We start from the raw sequence: 11,273 nt of genomic DNA on the forward strand, positions 1-11,273 counted from the left end.
AGCCAAAACTAATTATAATTGACAGGCAATATCTGACGAATAGTTGCACTTATGCACATACACAAACACACTTCTACATATATGCGCAAATACATCAGCAGACACTAGGAAAGCTTCCAAGCAGTATTGCATACGGATACGTGCATTTGACTGCATAGCTGAGCTCATTGCAACAGAAGCGACTGTTTATACACAGGAGACATTAATTTGCAACCTAACTGAGACGACGAGTAACAATTATTTATTTCTGCTGAGTAATTAGTTAAGCTGACGGCCCAAAGCCGCAATAGAAAACATACAAAAAAAAATACAACAACAACATGAATGCGGAGTTGGGAAAAGTAAAATAGTTTCTTAATTGCCCGGCAACGTACTGTCATTTTGAAATCTCCTACTCGAATCGTAGAGGTTTCAGAGCCCCGTCCACTTGGCTCAGCCAATCTGTATCATCAATGTTGGCGCAAATGCTTGACTACTCGTTACAGTTACAGAAAGGGTTACACCCAATGGTCAAACCCATTTGGGCGTATTCACAGTTATGCAAACATTTCTATTTGTTGTGTCTATTATGGTCATGGTTAGGTTACTTTACACGCTTTTGCGCCCTCTGCATTCTTCAGGGTCTTGAACTACACTTCTAGCGGTTGGTTTTCAGCAAAAATGTACTGAGTTCTATATTAAAGTTCGTGATGGGGTGATCCATAGTAGAGGAGTTCAGTTTATACATATACAATTCGATTAACGTTTACGCAGAAGTATTTAGTAAAAGCTTAGCGTTGATCAACAACTGGAATTGGAAGAAACTTTGAACGCAGGGCAAGAATTGGGAATTCTTCGATTTCCGAAAATTACGTATGAGGTGATCTGAGCGTAATTGAGGGCCACATCACACCAGCTGTAACAACGCGCAACATTGGGATTCATAATATAGCTAGCTAATATAAAATATTTGAAATCTGATGAAAAGGAAAAGAACTCCTATAAAGAGATATATGTACATATAGTCATGTTACACCGTTGTCGAAGAACATGCACAACTCAGATAATAACAGGAGTGAATACCAACCGTTTTTAATTATTGAAGAAAACAAATTAATTACCAACGCACCTTTTCAACACCGATATAATGATTTCTGATGAATTTACATACTTACATATGTACACACATATGCGTATGCAGGTGAGTGCATCCCAAGCACCGCTCACATCAAACTCACTTAAGGCTGTGAGCATAAGTGTGTGTCTGCACGAAAAAATGCTGACAAAACAATGGTTGCATTCAACACTGTTATTTTACAACTCGCTGCACACATTTTACAATAAACGCAACGCACATTTGCATTCAGGGTTAAATTTCATACTTTTAATTGCTGCAAAGCAGAAACGCATCTACGAGTACGGACGAGTACGCGAGTGTTAAACAGCAGTGAGAGTAAGCCAACTGCCACTCACACACTCACACACGCACACACATCCACACATGCAAACCAACTAAGCTATTTACTAGGTACGAGTTATTGGCAGCAATTAGCATGCAAAATATTAACATACAATTAATTGCAGCGCGCAGAGGAGCAAGCAGGCGCAGCAGGCGGCTGTGGCAGCGGCGTAATTGGGGCATCGAGTGAATGTAAACAAAAACTGCATGTTGCGCTCATCTAACCACCGGCGTATTTGCTTGCATTTAAATTTACATGCCTTTCTACGCTTCGAGGAATCGTGCGTACCCAAACACCCACGAATGCGGGCTGGTGGGGCGGCGTTGAGTGGGAGGGCGTACTGCATGCAAAACAGTTGCAAACTACATCAAATATGCACTAACTACCTTACAGAGAAACATTTTTGACTTCAGCGTGTAGTTGCCAGTACAGAAGCTGGGAAGGAAAGGCTGGTGCCGCTTGAGCTGCCAGGCTAGCACTTGACGCATAACTTGTATGTATGTAAGTTAAAGTTCAGTTGTTCTGCATCTAAGAATTAGCTGAATTCCGCCACTACAGCTACAAATGAAGAAATGTCATGCTCAACATAATTTTTTCTTAGGAATCTTTATGAATTTCAGTAAGTATATTCTATATTTTAGCAGTTCAAGTATGAAATGATTGTCTACTTGATCCGTTATTGGAATATAGTCTGTCGAGTTAATGCTATCTTATGCTAGAAATTAAATTCACGTCGCTGCCTTCAATATAGGCTTCAGTCAAGGTGCAGGAGTGATTTCCCTTTCATGATTTTAGGGTTTCTGACATTGTGGAGTGCTTGTTTGCGAAATTCAATACAAATGTGTATGTAAACAAGTTCATAAATTAAAGTAAATAACATCTGGATTCATATGTATATAGGCAGAAATTCAGTTGCTCCAGTATTAAGTATTATGTATACATGTGTACACGCACATACATGCATATGTGTTAGTTAACTGAGGGAGCAATCCTTTTGCGCGTGAAGCACGCGCCAACTAGGACTAGGAGGATAATCGCAAAGGCAACTGTACAGACAGCGGATCTACGAAATGATTCGTTGTGTGTGTGTGTGAGTGTCAGAAGGTACACACACATGTGCACCTATGTACACGCATATAGTATATAGTAACAAATGCTAAATGATGATAAATGGCCACAGTATGAAATTTAAAATCCATTCAGTTAAACTTAAGCGTATGTACATATGTATGTGCGGCGCGTGTGGAGATACTGCCAGTATTCACTTTTGAAATGTTTACTCCTTTTATCACTTCGCTTTTGCTTTTGTGTGATTACCTGCGTAATGTTCGGGGAATGAAAGTAACCCTTAAATTGTGGTAGAGGCACAATAACGCGTGCGCCGTATTGGGTTACATAACAGCCAAGTACGAGCAGTTATAGTTGCGCCTGCGCAGCACAAGGCAGCTTTGCCAACACTGGCAATCCTAGCGAAACTCGTGTTGACACATGGCATGAGTGCATCGTTTGGCTGTCGCCACGACTATCAGTGTTGCTTTCCCTCTACCTTGATTACGCCCTAATATGTGTACATACGTATATTGGGATGATCGCATCTCTGATAGGAAGCGGCGCGGGAGCACGCGTCAGCCGCATCAATGTGAGCACTGACAATGTTTATTCGATTTGTTGCCCATTTTCGATTTTTTATTTCTTCCGCGAATCCTTTCTACTCGGCCTTATTGTTGCCTTTGTAGCAATTTTAGGCAATGATCATCTGACACTGCGTGTATTCAGATGTGGTATTTTGTAAATCGAAGAACATAAATATGTATGTCTCTATAAATGTGTGTGTGTGAATTATATAAGCATATGTGCACCTACAAAAGGTTTAAAAGACACACACACATATATTTTTCACATTTATCACTAAATGCTGTCAAAGTAATTTTTTTTTTTTTTTTAATTTTCATTGGCTGCAATGTTTTATGGAAATCCTTTGGAAACTTGGCAGCAAATCTTTCGCCAGGTTAATACATACATATGTACATGTGTATGCATGTATGTAGATGCGAGTGAAATTATGAAATCAAATGCAAAATAGGGTTGATATTCACGGTCGAAAGGGTGGTTCGATGCCACCCTTTTTAAATTAATTTTATTTGAATGCAATGGATTTCGCGCAGCTGCCACTTTCACTCGAACACGCGTGCGCGAATGTGTTTTTTACTATTTGATTACAAACGAAGATTCATTAAAATGGCTGATTCCCGGATATACATAGGTACATATAGATGTACCATATATGAATATTGTATTATGTGTAAATCCATGTGTTATACATAAATGCTTGACAAAATGTATGGTATTGAAGAATTAACAAGAAATTCTTCACCTTTACTGGCGTAGAAACTGTTTACGCGGTTATATCCGGAGGATGGAGTTATGTGTAGAAGTTCACGAAAGTGAGGAAAGTTCTCTGATCGTTATTTACTTGGGAGTGGCCAGAAACGATTCTTTTACATATGGCTAAAGTAGCTCACGACTTCCGGTCCTAGACCATGCTCTGGGTAGCCTAAGAACATCCGTTGCGCGCTGGGTTTGGGACCCGCCACGTAACAAACGCGCCCAAACGGCCCTCAGATGAGAGACCACCCCTTTTTGATAACAAGAAATTACTATTTTTTAAATTATTAGTTTTATTTGAGAATACTGTCATATAAGAAAGAGAGCACTTTGCATATGAAAATGTGCATAAACTGATATTCACACGAATTCGTTCGCGGGTGGGTTCAAAAACCTCGCAAGCGCCAACATCATATGATCCATTTATGTGCAGAAAGCGCCGTTGCGCCGATGCGCAATTCTTCTAATTTTCTCCAGCTTATTATTATTGCTCAAAAATAGTTTCAAAACAGAAGAAATAAGTTATTGTGACTTGGCACGCAAAAAATCTCGCTTCGGTGAGTGGAGATAGCATGCGCGTACACACATGCGCCCACAAACACACATACATGCAAACAGCGTAATGCAATAAATGAACAAAACTCTACACTCTGCGCACTGAATGCACTTCTCGGCCAAGGCAATAAAAGCTGCCATGAACATTTTGCATATGTGCAGACTTTTCGCCTTTTGCCGTTTGCTGCGTGCTGCCTAGGCAGGGGCACTAAACCACTTTTGTACTATTCTAATTGCATGCATTTGCATACTCATGCATATGCAGCATTTGAAAGTGTGTGTGTGTGTGCTTTTCATTAGGTAATAATTGATCAGAACCGGTTTTCATCATAATTGTTAGTGTTTTTTCAGAATTCCTGACTCTTTGTTTAATATTTTACGGATCTCTTGGTACAGAGCAGCAATTAAATATTTTATTTTTGAAAATGTGTGCGGATGACAACTCTCGAAATGGCTACTTTTTATATTGAGAGCAGCGTTGTAGCAATCATCCGATTTGCGTAATAAATGTGAGAAATTTTACGAAAACTGACTGAGGCAGCGGCATTATTCACCTGAAACTGCTATTGCAGATCATTTGCATTGTAATTTGCTCTGCATAGACAGGATATTCGAAGAAATGCACAAAGGCAAGGATAATTTGAAGAGTAAATCATTGCTGCATGAAAGAAGTGCAAAATAAGAAAGATAAATAGGATGGCAAGCATTCACTTTTACTTGCGAATGCAAGAGCGCATGTGTGTGTGCGTGTGTGTGGGTACTCTGTTAGGGGTTCCTCCCAGTTTGTCGTTTGAGAAACCTGCTGTTCCCACGCTGACAAGGTGCCTTTGCCTTTACGAGCTGACAATAGTTGGCGTCGATACAGTTGCTGTTGTTGTTGCCTTCGCCAGCGCACAGTGACTTTGCCTTACACCTGGCCGTAACCATGCAAACGCTGGCTTTGTTGCAATCACATTGTGTCTTTGGCATTCTTCTCCTACCAAATTAATAGCAATTTTTCAATTGTTACACATACATACATAACATAACTGAAATATTGCTAAGTAAATGCATAAGTAGTTGTGCCGAATTGTTTTTGCAGCATCCAAATTTCCTTTCCTATTCGATAGAATTTAGTTTTACGCAAACGAACATAGAAACCGAGGCAGCTGGAGCCAGGTTCAGAGGAACATTCGTCGATTTTTGAAACCTCCTCTTTGACTACTTAGCATTCAAAATTAGTGAAAATATAATTCAAACAAAAAAAAAAATATAATCAAAATTTTGGTGTTTTCAGTAACAATTTGAACTATTTAACCTAATTCTTTTGGATCGAAAGCCGAGTTTCTCTAATATTTGTGTACATTCCAGGCACGAAGGTATGGGAATATAAGTGCGCACATACATACATGCATACACCCACTAACACTTATGCAAGCGATTATGCATTTGATTGGAGTTTTTTATCGCTTGATTTTGATTTGATGGCTTTTACCCTTCGGGAGTGAGCGCCGCTGCCTATAACGGCATGCTGTTTTTTATGCGCCTATATATGTAAATCCACCCCTTTTTTGGGTATTTGAGCATATGCATAGTGCTTTCTCATATGCAGAGTGGAGGAAAAGGGTTCCAGTCCTGCTCGCTTTGCGTTTGATGGCAAGTGAAACGCCAGCAGCGCTTTCATTGGCATATAACGGTATGTGCTTGAGAGCGGTTTTGATTTGAGCAAAAAACGACAAGCGATATTAGGCAAGAATGTGTGCGCTCCATGGCTGCTTTTTTTAGATTATGTAAATTTTCAACCCTTCTGCAATTTGAATATCCTTCGCCTATTTTTATATGCGAGCTAACTATTGGTTGCTTTTTTATTCACTTGTATATACATACATACATACATAGAATACAGACATGTTGGATCTGTGCTTTATAAAGAGTTTTTCGTTTTGGTTTTCAAAATGGAGTTTGTGCTATTGGTATATTTTTTAAGATGAAATCAGAAAACCTTTCAAAACTTAATTTGCTAATCCATCGACTGATTTTGTGTAATATCAATATGCTAAAGTAAAGGAGGAAAGAAAAATAACTGGACCTTCAATAAGAGAAAGAAGAAGTAAATTTCTTTACATCTGTCACATTGTTCCTCGGGTTTTTTTTCTTATAAAAAATGTAATATTATATTAGAATTCTTATTGTTACAAACATACACTTTTAACAAAGAAAGTTCTGAAATTTTTGGAAAAAATATTTTCAACTCGGCCATTTCGACGCCATTTCCGGTGACCCCTCGGAAAAAAGATGCGCCCGCGTTGGCAGGATAACTCCTTACAGGATCATCTAAAGTGAAAAAATACGTGTTTTAGTCAAAACCTTAACTTAGAACTTGGACGAAGGAAAAAAACTGAAAACTGGATTTTTGGCAGACATTTTTACAAAAAAAAGAAAAATTTCAGTGAAAATTTCGTGACTTTTTTTTAAATAGTTGTAAACGAAAAAAATCCTCGGCCAAGTCTTTAAGAATTGTATCTCAAAGGACTGTGTAAGATTTCATGAAGATCAGCTGAGTAGTTCGCGAGAAATCTTGCCAACCGACTTCAAAAGCACCGTTTCGAGAAAAACGCGTTTAAAGACGGCGCAACTTAGCCTAGCTAGCCTCGAGCGCACAAGTTCTCAAGGCCGTAGCTGCGAAACTATTACTCGGATCAACTTGATTAGATATTCTAGAGGTGTTGTATAATTTAATAAGACAATAAAAAAGATCGATTTTTTGAAACCCGTAAATCCATGGAACCCCTTATCACATATCATAATATTGAGGCTGTGGGGCTTAAGGGACAATCTTAACTGCTACCACTTGTTTGCTCTCGGCTGGGCTACATAAAGTCAACTAAGCAAACGGCCTTCAAATACTCGTTGTAATGGAAGCGCGTAGGCGGTAGTCAGATTTTATAAGATTCATCGAAGAAGCTGAAAGATTGAGACTGATATAAACATGCGATATACGCGATATAATTATGTATAATGAAAATTTAAAATTTAGAACTCAGTAGAATTTGTTTTGGCGATTAGTTAACCTTCTTCCAAATCGCTTTCTAATTCATAAGAAACTTACTAGTAAATGTAGATAATTCTTCGCGCATATACATATGTATGTATTTGTGTTTAAGTATTCTTTTGAAACAAAATAGTTTTGCGAAATTTTCCGTTACACAGCCAAGCCACTTGAAATTTAAGCCTTTCAGATTTTATTTCTGCGGGCAAAAAGTCACCGAATACTTCCGATTTTCGCAAATCTACTAACGAATACACACACATATACATACATACACACCGTGATTGCAAATATGTAGATACCCGCACATGCTTGAGAACTCAGTGAACATCATAATATCATTGCATTCTATGCAATTTGGCGCAAAATCGAATCATAAACGCTACTTTGTAACTGCTCGAGAGTTTGTTATTTCCGAAAGCTACCCCTATTTTTATATAACAAACTTGAGTTTTTCACTTTTTTACATTTCATCATTTTTTGCATTTTTTCACATTTTCTTTATTAGTAGCGGCGCATGTGTCTGTGGTTGTGTGCGAGTGTTCGTTCAGCGCACTCAATAAGGCAAATCAGAATGGAGGGAACTTGCATGTAGCAGCATTTTTTAACGGTTCTGCCAACTCAGGTAGCAAACAGCGGCGCGGCCGAGTAAGCCGTGACGGCACCGACGAGCGAACGGGCCATCGAGCTCATCATATTGGTGTTAAGATTTCTTAAGAAAGTACCTTTTTCTTTGCTTATTTTTTATGAACGCTTTTCCAACGGTCGCTGGCAGACAGCGTTTACATTGATTTGCTTTTTATTGCAATTTTCTCTGAAATTTGTTCTGGCGTTTTTACTATTTTTGTGTATTTTCATTTTATTTCTTTTTGTAAGCGTTTTTTGTTAGGCTCGCTCTCACATAGCAGCGCTATTTCACAGTTCCAGCTCATTGTGCAGTCGTTACACAATCTGAGGGTAGATTTATGCATTTGTCCTGCTGCATGTGGCCTTAGCGTTGTGTGTGTGCGTGAGTGTTGATGAAAAAATGCATAGATTGCATTTACCGTTTTTTATTCACTTAATGGCTTTGTGTCCCTTTAAGGAGGAAAATCTACCGACACTGCAGTAATGCCATTTTTAACGTACTTTCTCACGATTTCTCAGCATTTTTGCCGGCAACGATGAAGATAAAAAATAAATCTTAAAATTTTATGTCGCAAATTTTTTCGATCCCCCAAAATTAATGCAATTTTAAGGAATGCAGAAACGGCATTTCATGTCACCTATGCAAATAAGTTATGGCCCATCAGAAATTATTGATAAATTGTTTTAGGTTGACGGGGTGTCGCATCTGATTTTATTGGGTTGGTAATTAGATGTGTATCTACATATGTATGTAGGTATGTCTATGCAGCTATCAAGATCAGACTTCTTCAAAACGTCTCCGCATGGATTTTAAAGGATTCTCGTACGGTTTTGAGTTCTTTAAAAAAACCGAACAATTCTATTTGTATTGGTATGTTGGAAATTTGCCGGAAAACTCTTTTCTTAACTATCCTATTCGACGTCTTTATGCTTACATGGTCATACTTTTTTACATCCTTGGCTTAGAACTCATCGGTAAAGCGAAACCATAAAACGTTCCAACAGATTGCTTGCATCTCATTCAATGCGCCAGTATTTTTAGTAAATGTATGTATGTATGAGTTTGAATGTATGATGCACGGCATTGCAGTTTAAATGCGAGGATTCCTGTCGCGGTTGACCAAAATTTACCTGCAACTGAATGCCAGTTTTTATGGTTTCTGAAAATTTTTACGATTGTTTCGTAGATCAAGCAATTGCTTTTCGTGCCGCTGTTGTTGTTCTGCTTAATTTTACAAGTTAAGAAAATCAAATAAAGGTGAATATAATAAAAAGTGACTTTCTAGCGTTATTTTTTAACATTTGACTATTTGATGTTTCAATGAGGAAAAAACACTACTGCTTTATGCACTTTATGACTATTCGCTTGAAGTCCGGTAGGTCCATTTGAATAAAAATTAGAGTTTCTTTTCGGGCAAAAAAATTGTTGGTCATCAAATAGTTGGAAGCGTCCGTTTTCTCCAAGGCCATTTGATTGTTCAGTGAAACAAAGACGTTAATTAGGTTTGCGTTTTGCGCTCAATGCATCGAAACCAGCATACATACATATAAACATATGTATGTACATGTACATCAATGCGGTTATGCTTATAGGAAGGTTTGGTTTAGAAATTATAATTAAAAAATGCATACAATAAATAGTATGTACTGCTCTTGTACTTACAAAATTAAAAAAGCAAGAAAAAAACTTTAATTTCGGCTACACCGAAGCTATAATACCCTTAGCCGGAGCATTTCTGGCTGCATATATAGTATACATATGTACATATGTATGTATGTATATGTGTATAGTATACTTACATTTAAGTCTGAAAACGTAATCGGCCGTATCTGGTCCAAAAAAAATCAGTTTGTTATAATGGTCCGATATCGGCGGTTCCATTAATGGGCAGCTATTTGGGAAGAAAACGACGTTCGCCAAAATTAAAAGCAAAATCTTAACAGCTGAAGGACTAGTTCACGTACATACAGACAAACAAATGGACACGGCCATAACACGTCAGCTCGTCTTGCTGATAATTTCTATAAATGTCTACGAGAATATATTTAATCAGTACTCCAGCGTTTCGTTCAGGTCACTAGCACCTTAATGGCAAACTTAGTATATCCTCTTCGGGGCATATTGTAAATGTCCAGTGGTGGTCTATAGTATATAATATCTCTCACAATTTCGCATGTACATATATACACAGAGATATGATCAAGACTTACATACTTTAGCGATCAATCTTTCATATATAGAATTTCGAAATTATTGATATTGATTACTGAATAATGAGTAAGATATTTTCAACTAGTTATCTTTTGTCTCAAATTCGATAGTAAATTAAAATTTGCATTATTGATTATGTTTGTGCAATATCTATTTGCCATTTCCTATGAAATATCCAATATATTTCGAACATGATGAAAATATTTATTTCCTTCTTAAAAAACCATAAGAAATTATTTCGAGACTAAGCTGGTGGCATTACATACATATGTATGTATGTATGTAGAACAAATAATAACCTGGCGTTATCGATGGATGTCAAGTTAAAAGTTATTATACATATTCATATAAGAATGAAAGGAGCTTATAATTAGAATGTTTGGAATGTTTGCTCTAGTATTTATTCAGTAAATTACATTGTGGATATTTGTATGTACATTCATACATATCTGCTTATGTATGTGAAATGGAATTATGACAACCAGAAATTCATAAAGCAGGGAATTCACAAAAAATAATAATACCGAGTGGGTTTTCACAGCGAAGGAAACTCAAAAATTTAATATGCTGACCAATGAAAAACTTAGAACCCAGCAAATGGGGGCTTAGGCCACAGTATGTGCATATACATATGTATATGTCCGTATGTATGCACGCTCATACAGTCGTCTCCATATAGACAGCTTTGCAAACTTAAATGGGATATCATGAATGTAGAAGTCCACATTTATGTATAAATACACTCATGCATACCTTTTGCACATATTTATATGCTGATAACAATGTGTTAGTACATATCCAGGTCCATAAAATTATATGCATTTACCTACATATGTATATGTATATGTGTGTGTACTGTGCACAACACAAAAACCATCTATGTAATATTAAAGACAGTTTTCATAATGCAAAATGTACTTACATACATACATACGGATTTGTGCTCGTAGGTAAATGGATATATGTATGTATGTACATGTGTGCGAGCATTCAAATAGGCATGTGCATGTAAATATTAAATTCAGCT

At 37.4% G+C, this 11,273-nt stretch overlaps 1 protein-coding gene across 1 annotated transcript in view; it reads left to right on the forward strand.

Annotated features, from left to right (window-relative positions):
- Nucleotides 1–11,273, forward strand: part of LOC120769692 — a 28,222-nt gene that overhangs the window by 15,831 nt on the left and 1,118 nt on the right. The gene's annotated exons all lie outside the window — the stretch shown is intronic.

This window comes from Bactrocera tryoni, chromosome 2 (assembly GCF_016617805.1).
Source record: "Bactrocera tryoni isolate S06 chromosome 2, CSIRO_BtryS06_freeze2, whole genome shotgun sequence".
Lineage (NCBI taxonomy): Eukaryota > Metazoa > Arthropoda > Insecta > Diptera > Tephritidae > Bactrocera > Bactrocera tryoni.